The following is a 21,240-nucleotide window of genomic DNA, read 5'->3' on the forward strand; positions in this document are numbered from 1 at the left end:
GTTCTGGATAAGGAATTATCTAGAACAGTTTGAATTTCAGTTTACATTGGAAAATATTTTGACATTAATTTGTCACACATAGGTTTAACTCAAGCACCTGAAAATATTCGTTTTAAGTTTTAAATTGCAAAATTTGTCCAATGCAGAGTTAGTTCATATCCATTCCTACTCAGGGATGCGGTGGCTCAGTGGCTAAGGCACTGAGCTTGTCGATAGAAAGGTCGGCAGTTCGAATCCCTAGTGCCGCATAACTGGGTGAGCTCCTGTTACTTGTCCCAGCTTCTGCCAACCAAGCAGTTAAAAAGCACGTAAAAAATGCAAGTAGAAAAATAGGGACCACCTTTGGTGGGAAGGTAACAATGTTCCGTGCGCCTTTGGGGTTTAGTCATGCCAGCCACATGACCATGGAGACGTCTTCAGACAGTGCTGGCTCTTCGGCTTTGAAACGGAGATGAGTACCGCCCCCTAGAGCCAGGAACAAGTAGCACATATGTGGAAGGGGAACGTTTACCTTTACCTTATCCATTCCTTATTGTCAATGAATGAATATGTGTAGTGGTTTCTTTGTTTTTTTTTTGGAGAAACGAATTATTGAATTTTTTTTCTGAAAAAAACCCACACTGAATAACTTTTCCATTGAATTTTTTTTAACTGCAGTGTAAAATTGAATAGGGAGAGGCCTTATCCATTTCGTTCCATAATGCAGCAATTCAGGAATGACAGCAGGTGTCCAGAGATTACCCATTTTTCGTGTACTGAATCTGCACGTAGAATTTATGTTTTAGCTACATGGGAGTGCTTTTCACAAAGAAAGTCCATTTTGATGTTTGAAGTAATGAAGCATGCAATCATCTTCTAGGCCTTTTCCAATTTCTTTTTAAACTATTGGCTGATATTTCAAGTCATACTGGTAGGAAGCCTATACAGTTTGAAATAAGAATACAGTTACAGAGCTTTAGTGTTATTTTGGTAAGTATATTTAATGCTTTGGTACCATGTCAGACTATTTTTAAAAAGCTTTAAAAGTAAGTGGGCTATGGAAGAGCACCTCGTGTAGATGTGTGCAATCAAATATCCTCTTGGATTGACAGCAACACAGTTATTTCGGGGAAGGTTTTCTGATAGCTCTTACTCTGCCACTTCCTGTGGGGCTGAAAATGACAGGTGAGGACAGGAGTTAATGGGTTTCGTTGTCCTCTGTTGGAAAGATTGTATTTCTTTCTGTCAAAGAATATGGGTATGAGTAGCTTCAGCAATTTGCTAGATTGTGTTCAAGCATGCTAAAGTTTGTGCACATTTATTTTCAAGGCAGATAATGTGTTTTGAAATCACTTCCACAGAACCTTTGGATTGGGACACAGTTGTGCCACAAAGACAGGGACACTTCCCACCTGGCGATGTGGGTTATTGACATACAGTAATGGTTAGAATTATTACTGTAATAATTGGAATGAATCTTTTTTGTGTTCAGGTTCTCTCACAGCTCTCTTTGTCTCTCCAAAAAGAGTGATTTATGGCCCTTCAGGAATTACAAGAAATACCCAGAACTTCTGTTCAAAGTGTTTGTAAGTATCACAAAGACTAAGGTGATTAAGACAGTTGAAACATTTGGCATCTTAAATATTGTAACACCTTTTCAGAATTTATTTGCTCTATGTTGTAAAAACGAAAGTTCTTCTGAATCATAGGGCTGGAAGAGACCTCAAAAGTCTTCTAGTCCAACCCCTTCCTCAAGGCAGAAGCCTTCCCAGTCAAATTGTTGTCCAGTCTGTTTTCTCAATATTTCTCAGTATTTCTCAACAGTACTGACTGGAGAATTCTGGGAGTTGAAGTCCACATGTCTTAATTGTTAAGACTGAGAAGCATTGTTCTAAACCATAAACTCTACAAATTTATAGTATGATTTAGGAAGTAACATTGACTGTGACTAATTTGCTGGAGAAATTCAAATAGAGAAACTAAAAACTGCTAACTATTTCCAATTCGTAAACACATAGTTTTTTAAAGTAATAGCCATAGTCTGGACTTAGCAAGTTTGCATACAGTATAATACCTTCAGAATTATAGAATCAGACATAGCAGACTGCCTTTGAAACTGCAGGGTCAAATGTTGGGAAGAAAAAGCTTCAGGTGGTGAGAATTCTGTGACTTTTATTGACCTCAAAGCTTACTTGTATGTGTCATCAAATAATACATGTTGTGTTAAGTACTCATTTGAGACTTTTTGTCATGCTTACCTTATGCCAAAACTTTTTATAGGGTATTTGTGGGGAGGAACTAGATTTCAAATAGCAGTGCTTTCTATTCTTTTAAACATTAACTTTTATTTCCATCACTTTGTCTGCATGGTTTTGCCTACTTCCTTTTCTGGCAAGCTGATGCAGTTTGCAGCAGAATGCTGATTATATCAGTGCTTGCTGAAAAATATTAGAATATGAGATCAATCATTAATATAGATCTTTATCTTGTACAAAATAGTTTTGTTCAATATAATATGGGGCTGGTAGATCGGAGTCAATAAATGATTCAGGTGTTCCAAGGGTGCTTTTTCAAGAGGCAGTTGGACTTTCTTATTTTTCTTTGAAGACGTTTCGCTTCGCATCCAAAAAGCTTCAGCTGAAGAAGCTTCTTGGATGACAAGCAAAACGTCTTCAAAGAAGAAGAACAAAGTCGAGTTGCCTCTTGAAAAAGCAAGTTTGGGACAATTATGACCTGGATGGCTGAGAATCACCATAGAAAATTATTCAGGTATTTCATTGGGAACTTTATGTGTAATGTAGGAAGAAATCTGCTTCTGGGTTCTGCTTCAAGTGGGGAAAAAGACACTGGAGACATGGAGACTGCTTGGAAAGATGGTTTAATGGTGGACATGATCACATAGCTTGAGTTCCTGAACAGAAAAGGGCAGATACAGTAAATCCTCGGGTTTTTATGCTCTCTCTGGCTTTGCATTTCTTGGGCCCCCGAAAGAATATCCTGATTGGTTGTCAGACTCCCAGGGGGTAGGGGTCTTAGCTAGCCTTGCTGGCTGATGGTCACATGTGTTTCCCAGGTCACATGCTTCCCAGGTCACATGTGGTGAGTTTCTGCTGCTATTGTGTAGAGGGCTAATCCTATCTTTGTTGGATCTTTGGCAATTCCTACCATGGCTGAAGGAGGTAGATCTTTGTTATGTAGAATAGACTGGCCCAGGTCTTAATGGCCCATTGACAAAGGATGGGGGCAGGAAGATGGGAGCTGCTTCAAAACATGCATATCCATTTCTCATCCAGGGAAATATAATATTCTGCCTTTTTAATATTTCCTAAAATATTTCATTCTTCCAGGAGAGGGGTGGGTGCTAACTTCCTACAGTAAGTTCATGTGTATTTTTATATCACTTTATCAAGACAAACATTATGTCACATCAAGGATCCAGAGATGTTTACAAAGACTTCTCATTTTTTTTTCTTTCTTTTGCCTGTTCTTTTCTTTCCCTATAATACTATACGTAAATCACAGATTTGTCTGCTGTTGATTCATATGTTCCATATTATGATTTGCTGGTTTGGGCTTAATGTATTGAGTTCCATTGCTGTCCTGTCCCTTTGTGAAATGGTTTGAACTCAGAACTGTCCAGTTTCATGCTCAGAATATTATGAGATAGGCCAGAATATCATTGGAGTACTACTATTAATTTGTAATAACCTATCATGAAATTGAAGCAATTGTTCTGGGCTTAAAACTTGTACAACTCTAAATTTTCAACCTCCCAAATCCTATTTCAATGATGGCTTTATTGTTTTGAGAGGATGAGAAAACTATCTGGGTTAAATCTAGATTTTCTGATTTAAGGTTTTAAAGGTTTCTGTCTTAAGGTTTTAAAACATTAGCATGTTGAAGGAAAAAAGAAAACTTCACTTTTTACGACCCTTTAGTCCCTAAAACAAGGGTGTCAATCTGGATTTCTTTCAGGGCTGGATCAGCATTGCAGTTCTCCGTGGACTGGACGGGGGTGGGGGGGGGGAAGGAGAGACGGGATTGACACCTGCTACAGCACTTTGCTGCCAAAATGGGCCGCGCAGGGGCCATGTGGGGCTGCTGCGCATCCCATTTTCGGCCTGGACAGCCTCCTGCAGCACTTTTCTGGCCAAACAGCAAAGTTTTGGCTGCCAGAGGCACCACAGGCCTGTCCTTTGCTATTTTCAAGCCAGCCTCGCGAGCCAGATTTAAGCACCCCATGGGCCAGATTCGGGCCGCGGACCTTGAGTTTGACACTCCTGCCCTAAAATATTTAAATTAATGTTGATTTGTCAGTGCAAATGAATTATCAATCATTTTAATTAGTTTAAATCCCTACAGGAGCTTGGGTGATAGATAGACAGTTCCAACTTTACGTTCCAACTACTCCATTAGTTAGACTAGGCTAAAAATGTATATCAGTTCCAGAATTGCCTATTGAATGAGAGCTGAAACTTTATCTTCCTGTGCTCCTCTCTCATGTACCCATGTTAATAATCTGTGTCAAGCAGAGATGAGTGACGTCTCCTTCCTCACATTGCATTGGCTTAGAAGGGAAACCTTCTTAATTGCAAAGTTAAGAGATGATCACAAGTTCAATCCCTGAGATTTCCTGTTAGAAAGATCTACATCAAAGTGGGGCTTGATGGACAGATATTAAGGCATTTCTGAAATAGCATCATAAGCAGTCAGAATTTATGGGTTTGTTATTATATACATATTCCTTAGTTCTATATCTCATTTCTTATTTTATTTGTGTTTGAAAGGAAACTCATTTCTAAAGCAGGATGACAGCTTTTTCTGTTTGTTTGCCAGATTAATGATTAATTGATTTTGGTCACTTGCCCAATTTTGATGTATTTTGCCTTGATTGAAACTTACTGTAATTTATACAAAATTCCTATTAATTCATTTTAACTTTTGGAGTAAAATGTATGCTTTCTATTTTAATAATCACTGTTCTGATAGCGTTTGTACTTTCTTGTCCCTTTTCTTCGTTCTATTCTGATGCATAATTTCAGTCAAGTGCAGCTAACTACTCAAGGAATACTTAGAATTTAAGTAGAATGTTTTATTGTATCAAGTCATTATCACAAATTTATTTCATTTATTTCATTTACATTTAAGAACCACTCATGTCCCTCCCAAAGGGACTCTGGGCAGAGTACAACAAAATATTAAAAATACAAAAACAGTATATAAAGTTTGAAAGAGCCAAGGAATGTTAAAAATTAATTAAAAGGCAGGGGAAGGGCTTTCAGGGCACTAACCAGCCCCCTAGCTACATGCTACATTGCACACCCCACGAAAGGCCACAGAGCCATCTTTTTACACCTTTACGGAATACAACATCTTGGAGAATTAGATAGAACTGATATCTTCCTGCTCATGTCAATCTCTTAAAAATTCCTGGCTGAATTTCCCCCTGTAATTTTTCTGGTGAGGTAAGTTCACGTTTTACTTTATGACATAATTTATTATATCCATAATTTATTATATACTTACTGTTGAGTAAGTAACCTGGTACACAGTAACACTAAGGTAAGGATCCTAATTCTTTTGAGCCAGTATCACATTTTGAATTTTATATCATCCCTCAAAAGATACCAGTTTATCAGTATGTAATTTACTATGTGTGATTTCTTATAGAGTCTCTGCAGGTGCTTTCTACAATTCAACTTCTTTTAGGTGTTTTCTGCATAAATGTATATATTTTCAAAAGACTACCACTTTGGAGTCGCCTATGTTTATTTTCTAAGAATATGCAAGATGATAAGTGATATATGCAAGATGCAGAATTCTTACTGAAATTAATTATGTCTGAGATTTCATTTTTCTATAGACTGTCAAGAACCATTATCTAAGCAAAAGTCACCCAGAGTCACTTGTTGAGATGTGTGGCTATAGAAATCTAATAAATAAATAAAAGGAACTGATTTTTTTGATCTTAAGTCTGCCAAGTCAGGCTAATATCATGAGAGACTTACCTCTTTACAGAATGGCTGCCACACCACAAAACATTCACATCCTGAGAATGTGCTTTCTCTTTAAAGTCTTCTCTTGAATGTGTTCATCTGTACTATATTACCTAGTTATTAATTGCTCAACCAATTCTGACTCTTTGTAACTTAATGGATATCATTTCTCCAATATTGGCTATCCTAATTGCTTCATTAAATTCTTGTACATTCATATCTGTGTCATTAGTGACAGTAAATAGTCACTTCTTCTAATGTTTTAAACTCTCAATTTAAGAGCTAAGGAAAAAGTCAGTTTTGATAAAAAGAATTGATAGAATGGATGCGTACACAGTGCATTACAATACAGATATTTTTTCATTTAGCAACTACTTTGTTTAGCAGCCATTTATTTCAGTTATGGTAATGAAGACAAAGTAACTTTGTGACCAATCTTTGCATTTATGACCTTTGTAGGTCGTAAACCCAAGGAAAGCTGAAGTAGGATCATAAGGATATTAATTTACCAACCACTTCAAGAGTTGCTGGTCCCAACTACCTATAATGGCACAAAACAGGCCATAATGGGATTGTGTATGAAAACAGGAAGGGTTCATGTGCTTCCATTAATTTACAACATATTTTGTGGGAAGTTTCATGATTTAAAAGAAATCTCTCATCTGATAATGTGAAATCTTGTTTATCAAGAAGACTGGATTGCCTAATATTTGACACTGGCCCTACTACTTTGAAATGATTCCACCGAAAGGTTGACACAAGAGTTTAACACTTGGAATTGTTTTCCATAAAACTGTGCAACCTTACTAATAGGATTGATTTGATTTGATTTGATTTGATTTCTATAGCTGCCCATCTGAACAAGTGACACTGCATTATAAAATGTGAAAACAAAAGTAAGGCAAATTATGTTTAATAATAGTGAGCACATCCACTAAATACTTTTCTTGTAAAATAAATGTATATACAATATATTAGGGTTACCAGATCTACAGTACAAATATAAATGACTCTAGATGGTTGTCAGAGAGTTTGAAGTTCATATCTTTTTTGCTCCCATCTTGCCATTAACCAAACTGATTTTTGCAGTCCAGGACCAATAGTCTTTTATGCACAATTATACAGACCCTTATATGTATTTCAAGTGAGAATTATATCCTGCATGAGGACATTTTTTTTCTCTTGGTGGGCAGCTTTAAAATAGTGCTGGGAATATGATAATCGACATTTATTCAATTTCTAGATGAAAAGTGAAATATTTGGAGCCAGCTTACTAAAGAGAAAAAAAATGCTTCTAATTGCTCCTTTTCTGGCAAGTGATTAGAGACTGACACTGACTACTTCCAGTGGGAATCTTAAAGAATTCATTTGGAGCCAGAGAGATAATTATGATATACAGTTTAAGAGAGGAGACAGTGAGGGCCCAATTACATTTTTGTTTCCATTCTTACACAAATGAACAAAAAGTGAGCTGCTTAATGGGTAATTCCCTGTGCAAGATTTAGATAACAATCCAACATATGCTTATTATGTATATTAAATTTAAAGAGACTTAATAGACTCTTACTTAATAGGCTTGAGCTCAGCCATTTAGGTCAGTGATTTCAGTGGTAGATTGTTAGAAGAAATGTCATTAGAATTCAGTGAGGCTTTTTAAAATCATAAATGTATTTTGGATTATTAGCAAAATTCAATAACACATAGGGATTGCTTTGTTAACTTTAACTTCTTAATGTAATATAAAATGTGATAATGTGATCTCCTCTCATCATAATTTGAACAGTGTTTGCCAAGGCAGATACATTCACAATGAATGTTTGACCTTTCTCTTCAATATTGGATTTGTTTTCCTTTAAAGAAAGTAGTATTGATGTCAAATGTTGTTGGACTGCAAGGGATTTAAAATTTAAAATAGTCTTTAGAATCTTGTCATTCTCAGGAGTTTTCTCAGGATCTTTCCACTCGATAGCAAATCTCAGTTGCCTGGATTCAAGTAAGCCTTTATCTTCAAACGGTCCAAACAAAAACATGAAACTGTACAGTTTCTTGTGGTATAAGATACTGAAAGCATTGGTATTTGCATAATTCTGCTTGAGTAGAAAGATTACAAGGAACCAGGCTAAGAATCATGCAAATAAAGGTTATTATTAAATTGTATTCGGGTTCATAGTTGTCCCAATGTGAATTCTTTTCAAACATTTTATTTGCGTTCATGAATTAAATATTTTTGTGCATTTAAGCTGCATGACAAACAGCTTTTAAAAAATAAAATTATAATTAAGTTACCAAGAAATGCATTTCATTTAACACAGAGGCTTTACTGAGGATTGTGTTTGTGTGTGGGGGGGAGGAGAGGGAGAGAAGGAGAATGTTATGGTCTAGACTCTAGGGCAGTGATGGTAAACCTTTTCGGCACTGACTGCTGAAAAGGGAACGTGCACGCTTCACACGCGCTGCAACTCGGAACTACCCAGGGCACATGCGTGCACCCGAAAATGAACTTCTGGTCTCCGGCATGCACATGCGCGCTGGCTAGCTAGTCTTCCAGTTATTGGCAGGCATGCATGTGTGATGATCAGCTGGCCGGCATGCATGCTCATGCAGGAAAACGGAAGACCACTGGATGGTCTTAAATCGGAAGACCGAAAGACCGAATTGTCCTTTCGGAAGGCACACCAGGCGGCGGCCTGGGCAATCAAAACTGCCACAGCGACATCGTTTTTTAATAGGGCAGCGTTGATCTGGCTCAGACAACTGCAGGAATGTCTCCCTCCTGAAGAAACCAGGTGGCACCAAGATATTAATAAAATTGTGGCTGCCACCGAATATTCTGCAGACACCTCGCTGAATTCAGTGAAATTTGCTTCCCGTATGCTGGCCTCAACTGTTACATCCAGGCGCTTGTTTTGGCTCCGCAACTGGAAAGAAGAGGCCAAGGCGAAATGGAAGCTGGCGTCTGCCCCGTACCAGAGTGCCAACCTGTTCGGGGCCGCCCTGGACCCTTTATTAATTGAGGATAAGGACAAGAGAAAAGTGCTTCCTTCCTCATACCGGAGGCCTGAGCGCTGTTACACTCCTTATGTTCAGCGGCAGCCCTTTTGGGCTTACTCTGGACCAGGGGGGTCCTTTTCGCAACGGAAAGGTCCTCTTCAGCATATGGCAGTGACCGTTTCCAGGATCGGCAACAATTCAGAGATCGTGGTAGATCCCAACACTCGACCAGAAGACCAGCACATGGAGCGGGGTACAAGTCCTTCCGTCGAGGCAAGTGACGCCCAACTTCTCGCCCCCATCGGCGGCCGTCTGCAGCAATTTTACCATCGATGGGAAGGGTCAACATCAGCCAAGTGGGTCCTTCGTACCATCTCACAGGGTCTACGAATTGAATTCACTGGATTCTCACCACACCGGTTCGTGCGTTGCCCGATACTGACTTCGCTCGACAGGAAATGTTTGATGGACAGAGAGATTTGCCATCTGCTAGCCATCAATGCTATAGAACCGGTCCCTTTGGAACATCAGGGCACCGGATTCTATTCGGTTCTCTTTTTGGTCCCCAAAAACTTGGGGGGCTGGAGGGGGGATCCTCAACCTGAAAACCTTGAATCTGTCGGTGCGTTATCGCAGATTCAAGATGCACTTCCTTCGCTTGATTCTGGGGTGTGTCAGGAAGGGGGATCTCTTGCAGTCCGTGGACCTCATGTCCCGGTGCACCCTTCCCATCGTCGATATCTCCGGTTCGAGTACGCAGGCAGTCACTATCAATACTGTGCAATGCCCTTTGGACTCTCCTCTGCTCCCAGAACGTTCACCAAACTGGTGGCAGTGGTGGCTGCCTCATTGCGAGCCGTTCCAGTCTGGGTCCTCAGTTACCTGGATGATATTCTGGTCCTGTCCACCTCGCCTGCACTAGCCTACCAATATATCGACCGTGTGATCACCACCTTTCAACAACACGGTTTCACAATCAATGTTCCAAAGAGCCAATTGGTCCCGTCCACTCATATCCTACATCTTAGGGCGGTGACAGACTCGGCAGGGGGGCAGGTGTTTCTGTCCCCAGACAGGATCCAGAGCATCGTGGACTCGGTCACTCAAGTCCTGGCTCACCGGTCAGTCTCCCTGCTGCTCCTGTCGCAACTATTGGGAAAGATGGTGTCGACGTTCAACATTGTACCTTGGGCCAGAAGTCACTATCGTCTGCTTCAGTGGCATCTTCTCCCCTTTCAACGGACGGGACGCAGCACATCGACACACAAGGTGCAACTGCCTCCGCAGGTGCATCTATCTCTTCGCTGGTGGACCTCCCCAGCGATCAGACAAGGTTGTCACTTCCTAGAGCCGGACCGCCTGGTCCTGACCTCGGACGCCAGCCTCCAAGGTTGGGGCGCTTACCTATTACATCTAGTGGTGCAGGGCCAGTGGTCACTGGACGAAAAGCAGAAAAGCATCAACCTGCTGGAATTGTGGGCAATTCGGCTGGCACTGCTTCACTTTCAGTCCACCCTGGAAGGCACCCACGTGTTGGTCCTCACGGACAACATCTCCGCCAAGGCACACGTGAATCGGGAGGGAGGTACAAGGGCAAAATCGTTGATGCTCGAGTTGGAAAGGTTGTTCCGTTGGGCGGAACGTCATCTGTTATCCATCACGGCGGACCACATATCGGGGGTGGCCAACATCCGCGCGAACTGGCTCAGCAGGGAGCAGATAGACCCGGTGGAGTGGCTGCTCCACCCTGCCTATTCCAGGAACTCACGTCTTGTTTCAGGATGCCGATCAAGGGGCTATTCGCCAGTCACCTGAACGCGCAGCTCCCCTGTTTCATCTCCAGGTACCCACATCCGAGTGCGGAGGACTACAACGCCGTCAGATGCCCGTGGCCGGAGGGCTTGCTTTATGCGTTTCCGCCGATTCCCCTCATCTCCAAAGTGATCCAAAAACTACTGGCAGAAAGCGCAGAGCTTCTACTGGTGGCCCCAAATTGGCCGCGACGGCAGTGGTACGTGGACCTGGTGGCGCTGTCGGCATCTCGTCCATGGGTGATTCCTCCGCAGCGACTCTCTCTGTGCCAGGGAGCCATCTGTCATCTGGAGCCCCAGTGGCTCCGGTTGACCGTCTGGCACTTGAGAGGATCATCATGCGGAGGGACCAACTGTCAGACGAGGTGATTGGCACTATACAAGCCTCTAGGCGACCGTCTACGTCCCGAATTTACGAGGCGTCTTGGAAGGCGTTTTGTGTATGGTGTACCGAACATCAAGTTGATCCACCTTCAGCGGATGTTCCCGTGGTTCTTGAGTTCCTCCAGGCGTGCTTGAAGAAAGGACTCGCACCTTCTACTTTGCGGAGACAGACGGCAGCTTTGTCCACCGTTCTATCTTGCACCCCCTATCCATCCTTGTCCCATCATCCACGGATCAAAGGGTTTCTGCATGGCGCAACCAATTTGTGTCCACCGACGGTGCACCGTTATCCTTCCTGGGATCTTTCCTTTGTACTACGAACACTTATCGATCCACCGTTTGAGCCATTGGGTTCCATTGCACTCAAGTACCTGTCCTTTAAGGTGGCGTTTCTTCTCCCCATCAGGTCAGCAAGGAAGGTGTCTGAGTTGTCAGCATTGTCGATTAGGAAGGATCTCTGCATCTTCCATGCCAACATGGTCGTCTTAAGGTTAGATCCGACCTTTACACTGAAGGTGAACTCTTTTTTCTACCGGACCCAGGAGCTGATTTTGCTGGAGTTTTGTCCGTCACCTCAGCACCACTGGGAACCTTGCTGGCACAGGCTGGATGTGAAACGGGGTCTGCGTCATTACATTCATCGTACGGCCTCTTTCCGGTGGACCGAAGCCCTGCTGGTATCATTTCACCTGGCATCTATGGGACTGAAGATCTCTGCTCCCACAGTGGGCCGATGGATTAAGGCCTGTATTTCCACTGCTTATGAGTCGAGGGCCAGGCCCCTACCCAGCAAGATTCTACCACATTCTACACGCAATGCGGCCTCCACCGCCGCTTGGGCTACACAGGCGTCAGTGTTGGGCAGCTACATAGTCATCGATTTCACCCTTTATCCGACATTATAAAATAGATACTTACGCGTCTGCTGAGGCTTCTTTTGGTCGGAGGGTGCTACAGAATGTCATTGTGGACCTGGGATCTGGGAGCAGTCAGCCTCCCGCCCAGGGACCTTAAATTTGGGCATATCCCATCTATGGATTGTGGGAGCAGCGCACTGGAAAACGGATGTTGGCTTACCTGAACGTCCCTTTTCGGGGCGCTGCGACCACAATCCATTCCCTCCCCTTCAGGCTTCCTGCTCTGGGGCTGGGGCGTAGACTGAATAACTTGTATTGTGCAGTTTGTTTCTTTACCAGGTGACTGTGCCTTCGTGACAAAAGACTGAAGGACCATGGGAAGTGGGGACGTGGTCACAGCACGAAGAAAGGAATGAAGAAATTTTCACTCAGTGGCTGTCAGGACAAGAGGAAAACAACCCATCTATGGATTGTGGTCACAGCGCCCCGAAAAGGGACGTTCAGGTAAGCCAACGTCCGTTTTGTTCCTTGGTGTTTAGTATAGGAGATAAAGAGACTTTAAAATATCCTAAAGATCTTACCCTGTTTCCCCCAAAATAAGACATCCCCTGATAATAAGCCCAATCGGGCTTTTGAGCGCATGGCAATAAGGCCAAGTGCTTAAGTTTCAGGGTTCAAAAAAATATAAGACAGGGTCTTATTCCCAACACACACAGGATTCCCAACACACACAGACAACTGCTGTATAAAAATTTTGGAAGGAGCAATCCTAGTATCGCCATAAATGGACCTTGGATTGGCAGTATTAAGCATGCATGTTTTACCCGTCATGTTTGTGTGTTTAATCGTTTGTTGAAAGAAGGAAAAGTCATTTTACTTCATAACCTTGTAATCTCTACCTCAACATTGCAAATTTCCTAAATACATATTGCATTACATTAAACATTACCTTTGCCTGTCTAAGCAACTCTGGTAGAGAAGACATGATGTGGCTTCTGCCCATCAGGGATCTACATTTGGTAGGTCCCCAAAAATGGGCCTTCTCTACTGTGTCACCTGCCTTTTGGAACATCCCCTCCCTTCTGAGTTTAGCTCCATTGCCTTGAGTTACCTCAAGATCTGGCTCTGTCACCAACCCTGGGTGTCCCAAGGGTTCTGTGAAATCTTAGAATAGTTTTATTACTGTGGCTGATAATTACTCTCTCCTGTGCCATATGGTTTTTAATTTTTTTTAATATTGTTAAATTTTACAGTGACTGTTTTTATATATTTATTATTTTAGTATAGTGTTGTACACTTTCCAGAGTCATTTTTTGTAAGATGGATGGCTATATAAATTAGATTTATGGATAGATAGATATTTTATCTTGAAGCAACAGAATTCTGCTTTCAATATTTTCAGTAAGCAGATCAGAAATCTTAAATCTGTTGTGACTTTTCAAGGTACATAGTGCTCTCTCTCTCTCTCTTTGTGTGTGTGTCTGTCTGTCTATCTATCTCTGTGTAATGTGATTAATTTGTTGGAAAATAAAGGAAATAACTTAATGGCATTCTGATATTAACAGCCTTGTTTTCCTTAGCTGGCGGAGTGATAACTTCAAATTGCCATGGAAATGAATTGGAGTCATCCCTTTAAATAACTCAGCGCTAGTGAATCATCCGCACACATCCATTGTCACATACAGCATTATTAAGAAGGCATGTCACCAATGAATAAACTCAAGTTTTATTTAAAAACTCAGTAACGATATATTATTTTAATTTAAAACAAATAGATTTTTTAAAACTCTTGCTATATTACCTAATTACTTCTTTACAGTCAGATGTTAAATATCATTACTATAGTCTGTGATCCTGTCAAACCTACAAAATAAAAATGTGTGAAAAAGGAATCAAGGGAGAAATAGTGACTGGTTTTCTGAAGTTGGACACTATAAGACAATGTCAAACTCCTGTCCCACGGGCCGGATGCATCATGTGCTGACCACACCCACGCCCGGTTTAGCGAAGGGGAAAAAAATGTCCCGATACGTCACATGACGCTGCTGAAATTACGTGAGTTTGACACCCCTGCTATAAGTAATCTCATAAAGAGTTTGTTCATTTGGAACATGATAAATATTTGATCCTGAAAGTGCCCATGTACTTGTTAATTTTATGTTTTTATTACCGTATTTTTCGGAATATAAGACGCACCTGAGTATAAGACGCACCTACCTTTTCTTTTTTTATAAAAAGTTTTTTTTATTTTTTAGACAAACACACATACAAACATACAATGTATTTTCTTTGAACAGAGTATTTGGCCGGTTCTCAAATTTAAACAGTATTTAGTCATTTCAATTAAATTTACAATTTCTATATTTCCTTTTTGCCATATTTATTCCTCATCTATTTTTTAAAAAACCAATATTAACCTTCATCCTTATCTCTAATCTTAATCAAATTCAATTTTTCCCTTCTATTCTATATTATACCCCTTCCCATTGTCATCTATTTTTATATCCATCCTCACATTGGTTAATTATGTAATATTACAATTATTTAATATAAATTCATCATTTTAATATAAATCAATTAGTTATATAATTATCTTTTTTGTATATTAATCAATATGAACATGAATATTCCAATTATTTCCATGCAATCCAATTTCTTACAAATCAATTATATTTACCAATAATAATAAATCAAATAATTTTCCCCATATATTCCTCCAAACCACAACTTAACTATTTCTGCTTTCAACACAATATACAAATAATAGTATCTCAATTATTACAATTCCCTAGTTAAATAGAGCTTTCCCCTTATGGTACTCATTTTCACATCTTAAACTCTCCCAATAACCCAAATAGTTTTGCCCATATAATCCTCCAAATCACAACTTAATCATTTCTACTTTCATCACAATATATAATTAAAAATATTTCAATCGTTACTATTTCCCTAATTAAATTTAAAAATGTTCTAGCTGTTATCCAAGCTACAACTTAATCCTTTTTACTTTCACCACCATATACCATTAAAGGTATTTCAATTGTTACAGTTTATACTTATTCATATTTCTAAAAAAAATAAAAAAATAAAAATTTATCATTGTCTAGATTTCAAAAATACAAAGACAAATATTCCAGTTATTATTCCTTTCATTTTTACAATCATGATTTCCCATTTATTTCTTACCACTATTCATATTTCAATTCTAAATATGTATAACATCTTTCTCTTTCATTTCTTTTTCTCCCTTCCCATTTTTATTTTTGCCTTTTTCTTTCTCCTTTTTTCTTTTGTGTTTTAAAATCTTGAACTCTCCTCTTTTTCTCTAAATTTCCCATTGTTTGCACCTACCTTTTTTGGTGAGGAAAAAGAAGAAAAAGAAATCTCCCTCTCCCTCTGCCTCTGTCTAATTTTGCGACATTGCAGCAAACAGCCTGCTTTACTTTCATTTTCGTTTTCAGCATAGCTTGATTAGCACAAGGGAAAAAAAAATCTGCTCCAGCAATTTACCTCTTTGCAGCAAGCAGCAGAGCCCTGCGCAAAACAGCTGAGAGCAAATCAGCTGAGAGTCGGGAGGCAGATCCAATCAACTTGTGCTAATTAGGCTGTGCCTAAAGCTGAAAGGAGCTGTTTTTTCTTGCTATTTGCTTGCAAAGAGGTAACTGCTGTGAGGCAGAGGCCAAAGGGTGAAGGCCAGTAGGTGGGCGGGGCTACATTCGGTGTATAAGACACACCTAAATTTTCACCCCCTTTTAGGGGGGGAAAAGGTGCGTCTTATACTCCGAAAAATACAGTATTTTAATTTATATATCATGGAATAATAAGATGCTTATTTTTACTAAATCTATGCTGCCTTGCTTAACTATTTTCCATAGTAAGGTTGTTTCAGATTGTTCATGGACCAAATACTACTTTAACAAACCATAATAACAGTAATGAATATTGGGTAACCCTGCCCTAGTGGAAGAGCTGCCTAGGTTTCAATGTGTCAGATATCTTTTTCCGTATATTCATATTGATATTCCTATATTGCTATTCCATGCTTTGCTTTTAAGAGTCTTACGGTTATTACAGTATTGGATTCAAAAGTGTGGTAAGGTGAACAGGTCACCTGTCTTCAAAGTGTTAATGATGCTACTTCTTTTTTTAAGGCCTTCAGTCTGTCCCTGGTTATCTGTTGGTATACATTCATGTTATTTTTTTCATCAAAAACATTAAAAAAACATCGACTAGGCCAGACTGAATATTTTTCATGATCTAATTTTCACCCCCACGTTTTCAGTAGTGAGGTAAACAATCTAATGCCCTGTTAATTTTGCATTTGATGCATTTCTTACAGGATATCTTTCTGCCTGCCATTCAGACAGGCTGGGTTTGAGGCCCATTGAAATGGGAGGCAGTGGGTTGGCTATGTGTGACATATTCTAATCCGAGTTACAATTTAGCAAAATCTAGAGTTGAGGGGATCAGCATCAGACAAAACAGTGAAATATATTATTCAAATAAGACCCTTGTGTACTGAAATTTAGCAAACTGCACTATTGGAGGAAAGAAAAAACTGTCGTGAGTTCAAAAGGGCTGACTGCTTTTGTTCTGGCTTTTGTTCAAAAGCTTTACAATTTAACATTACAGGAGGGCATGAGTAGCAGGAAATGCCATTATTCCTAGGAGTTAAGTTGCTGTCTGTCCTTTGTCATGTTGCTTAGTCACACAATATTACCTGGAAGAAGGTGAAGACACTAATTTACCCCAGAGGACTGTTGCAAGAAAATATTTCATGTGGTAACTTGAAGGCTTACAAATTGCAAACTACAGTTTATACAGTAATGAATTAGTCAGTCTTTAACTAAAATGCCATTAGACTCTTTCTTCTTTTTGATAGCCTGAGGTGTGGTAATGCTTGTAGGCATGCAGATGATTTCATGACTAAGCCATAAGAAGTCTTAATACCCTGCCTGCAAATAATTTAAATATTCTGCCTTTTCTGTAGACCTTTTATCTTTCTGCCTAAAAAGAATAGGTATGGTTGGGAAAAAAAATGCAGGCTTCAGCATGTACTCAAAAACGTTTATAATCCATTTAAACTGAATTGCAGATAGTGCAATAGTGTTTATAGGTATGAGAAATATGTCTTGTTACCGTTATGATTACATTAAAGGAATAGATAGGTATCACGGCTAAGAGGTTGGATTAATCTGCCTATCAGCAGTGCATGCGTCCACATTCACCCATCCTTGTGCAAAGAAATTTATACATCATAATTTGAGATAAATGTTAAATTGCATATTAATATTTTAAATGTATATACTGCCTCACCCCCAGTGATTCTGGGCAGTTTTTAAATTGTTAAAAATATTTAAACAATACAAACACACACACACACACACACACCACAAAGCAAAGGCTAATACATCAGTGCATTTCTATCTTGTTTGCAACAGAATAGTGCCATGTTCTACAAATAGAGTGTTTTTCTAGTATAAAAAAAGAAATTAAGTTTGAGATGGTAAATTACAATAGAGATAGAATTCCAGATTCCAACTATAGTAGTCTGCATTTGTTTTGGGTGTTGTGACATGTGAGAACAAGGCAACAACCATTCTTGATAGTCCCGACCAGTTTCCTATTTGACAGGTTGATTGAGCAGAAAACACATATGTGAACCTGCCCATAGCCCACTTGTGTGTGTGCAATTTCCCAGTTTAAATAATGAATAAACAGCAATTTAAAGGTATTGCTAAGAAAAAGAAGTTAAATACCAGATCAAATTAAGTTAACGGGGGTTAGGGATGGTACATCAGAACAGGCAATTTTAAATCATAAAATTATATAAAAGCAATATATTAGCTACAGAAGCAACCCGATTATATACCTGATAGGAGCTGGAGAGAAGATTCTTGAATCACAATTTCATGGAGAAACCAGCTGCTGTTTGTTTTTCCTCAATAGCAGCTGTCATTCCATTACACTATCTGCTCTACTTCTGTCCCTACTGGGCATGATAAGACATTTAAAACTGATAATTGACCTTGTTTTATTCTTCTTCCCTTCCCATTTTGGGTTATGGCTATTATTTCGGGTTATGCCTTTTAGACTGTTAACTATAAAGTAGGAACTATCTTACTAATTAGAGGCTACATTTATACATTCGGGAGTACAAGTCAGTTTCTGCTTGAAACCTTAAAGAGACAAGGGTTACCTCTGGTCAGGAGGACTGCTTTGGAAGCTGCTCAACAAGTGAGTGCAACTGCAGACACCAACACACACAATCCCATTGTAGCCGCCTGCTTTACCTTGAAATGTGGAAAATCCTTCTGTGGAAATTATTGAATTATTGATTTATTGAGCCCTTATCTGAATGAAACCTGATTGAGAATTTAATTTTCTTGTCAGCTTTCAACTCTCCTTTTTCACAGGTATATTTTCTAGCTCATTGGGATAAATGGCAGTGTTGTGATTATTTTCAATTTCCTCATTAGACTTGGGCTTCTATGTATATATAAATGAAAGCCAATTTGATGCTTAAGACATCAGTCTAGAAACTGGGAGACCATATGTTTTAGTCCCTCCTTGGGAACAAAACTAGCTGGGGTGACATTGGGTCACACAGGCTGGTGCACTCTCTCAGCCCAAAGAAGCAGGTAATGGCAAATCACTTCCTAAAAACCTTGTTAAGAAAGCTACAAGGATTTATCCAGGAAATCTCCAGGAGTCAACACTGACTCAAAGCAGACCCCTGCCAAATAGTATGTGTATAATTTTTCATATGTGTATGCAAAAAGAATGTTCACCAAGGAAGACAATTACTATTTTCAACATGCAAATGATTTAGATAGTTTGTCCATTGGTATTTTAGACAAAATAATCTTTACTCATTCCACCATGTTTATGTTGCTTCGGCCTACGTTGAATGATGTTCACAAGGAACATTGAGAAAATTATTCTCCCATAGCAAGAATCCCCAAATGTTAAGCTATCATATGGTTTCAACAGGAGCAGATGGAGTTGTAAAGCACAGCATGCCAGAATAGGATCCAATGCTTTAATTGTTAAATGTTCTATAAAATACTACTTGTATTGTCATCCTGTCAAGTTGGCTTCCAGAACGGCACAATTTTAGCAATGTATGAGGTTTTATCGAAAGGAATGAGTATATTTTGCTTAGCTTTCTAGGTTTGGAAAGTGCTGTTTGCCAAAAGAGATTGTCTGTCTTAGCATTGAGGCCTGCAATTGAAGCTATCTTTTCAGTCTTAATAAGGGGCAAGTTAAGGAAAGTGGTTGATGGATTTTCCTGATTTTGTTTCCCTTCCCACTAGGTATCATCTGTCAGTTAATGTATTTGCAAGTAAATGATTTTAGTATAAAATCTAGCCATATTTATGATCACAGTTGGGGAGTTAATGAGAGCTGCTGTGGTATGCTTGTTAGATGTCAGATTATTAGATACATTCCCAGTCAAGACATCAGCCGTAGAAAAGCACAGATTTTTTACTTTCTCCCAGTCAATCAATTTTGGAAGAGGTGTTGTAATAGGGATAAAATGAAAAGTAAACTGCCTTGAGTTTTCAGAGAAAAGATGAGATACTGATATAACAAATTAATTAAATAAGATCAAACCTAATTAGGGGATTCTGTAATTTGCTATTCAGTTTGTGATTTGGGGTAATTTAGCACTGACTTATTTATGCATTGATTGTTTTTAACATGAAATCACTTTGCTTTGGGGATCAGTATCAATATCTGGAGGTCTATCTATTTTCATTGGCTGGTTTGGTTTTAAAGTGCAACCATCTTAACCTTGCTAGGGATAAAATAAAACTAGAAAAAAAGACTTGAGTTCTCCCAGTTTCCCCTTTCTTCCTGTGGTAGAAAATTTTTGGAAATTTGCCTTGAGTTGTTTTTAATACTAAGCATGACTTTCTGTCTCCAGTTCCAAGCATGATACGTCTTAAATATAGTTAACAGAAATAAGCCAGCTTCAAACAATATTTCCACTAATAGAACATTGAGCACATACTATTATGTGCTAATAGTTGACACTATTGCTCAAGTAATAATGTCATGACATCTAATGCAAGTATATCAGTTGCATCATGTGATGATATGATTATACGTTTGCTTATGCCAATGGATGACCAGGAATCAGCAAGACCAAGGATTCCCTTTTGGTAGGGTTTGCAAACAGAAAGGAATTAGTTAACTGTTAAGCCTATGATATTAAACTGGGTTTGTGATGTAAATGGAATATGCTAAATAGTAAATCCAGGCCCTGTCCTGCTGTGCCTAGATTTTTGCTTTTATAATGTAATGACTGCTCTATAGGCCAAATAATAATTAAAACTGTTAGAAGATGATACATAGCTTTGTTTTGAATGATGCTGCATGTGAGAAAGTAGACTCACCTAGTTCCATTGCCAGCCATTTCCTAACCAGCTTTATAGCATGTAAGCATTGAGATATGAGTTCCATTTCAGCAAATTTGTTCTGGATTGTAATCCTCTGATCCTTGTGTTTTGTAAAGAAAACTTGACTTTTGGATAACATTCTTATCCAAATAAGAAACTGAACCTTCGATTATTTATCATTAACATACTAATGAATAATGTAACAATTAATAATTAGTGTATTAGTATGGACATTTTTTTAGGGGTAAGATAAATACACACTCCTGTTCCCAAACTATTATCAATAAGCTGCAGAACTAAAACGTTTACTTTCTCATTTATTGTTAAAAAATAAATGTGTCGTAATGAAAAGAAAGCATCAGGTCCTCAGCACAGTGAATCTTAAGTGATGAACCTCAGGAAACATTTCCATTCTAAAGTGTTTCCTTTCACAGGGACTTCATTAAATACCTTGGATATTTCAATTAAGTAAAAATTACCTTAACAATTGCTAGAAGGAGCAAGGCATTGAAAAGGAAATTTTATCCATTTCATTGTAAATTTCACAAAAATAGAAATTCAGTTGGTCAGTTCAAATTGTATGTATGTATAAATAAGTAAACTGGACATGCTGTTACCAGAAAGTAGCAGGGAAGATTCACAATACATTTATTTTAGCATTGGCCTTCTCTTCTTGGAAATAATGCTGAAATAAATCATTTTCCCTCAAAGTTCTTCTCAGTTATAGTCCAAAACAACTGCCTCCAATCTTTTGAGCACCAGGGACTGGTTCCATGGAGAGAGATTTTTTTTCATGAACCAGATGGGGCATGGGTTT

The 21,240-nt window shown here is 39.1% G+C and overlaps 1 protein-coding gene across 15 annotated transcripts in view; it reads left to right on the forward strand.

Annotated features, from left to right (window-relative positions):
• SEMA4D (semaphorin 4D) overlaps positions 1-21,240 on the forward strand; it is a 105,499-nt gene that overhangs the window by 15,336 nt on the left and 68,923 nt on the right. For 3 of the 15 annotated variants that reach the window (XM_034410039.3, XM_087886033.1, XM_034410037.3), the window contains exon 2: positions 1,472-1,565. The exons of 7 other annotated variants lie outside the window; for them this stretch is intronic. The gene's annotated coding sequence lies outside the window, so the exon portion shown is untranslated. Of the gene's footprint in view, positions 1-1,471; positions 1,566-1,594; positions 12,523-13,598; positions 13,717-21,240 lie in introns of those variants that run through there. 5 more of the 15 variants (XM_087886027.1, XM_087886026.1, XM_087886032.1 and 2 more) reach the window with 4 other exon arrangements.

This window comes from Pantherophis guttatus, chromosome 2 (genome assembly GCF_059756535.1).
Source record: "Pantherophis guttatus breed Tessera chromosome 2, ASM5975653v1, whole genome shotgun sequence".
In the NCBI taxonomy this organism is placed as follows: domain Eukaryota; kingdom Metazoa; phylum Chordata; class Lepidosauria; order Squamata; family Colubridae; genus Pantherophis; species Pantherophis guttatus.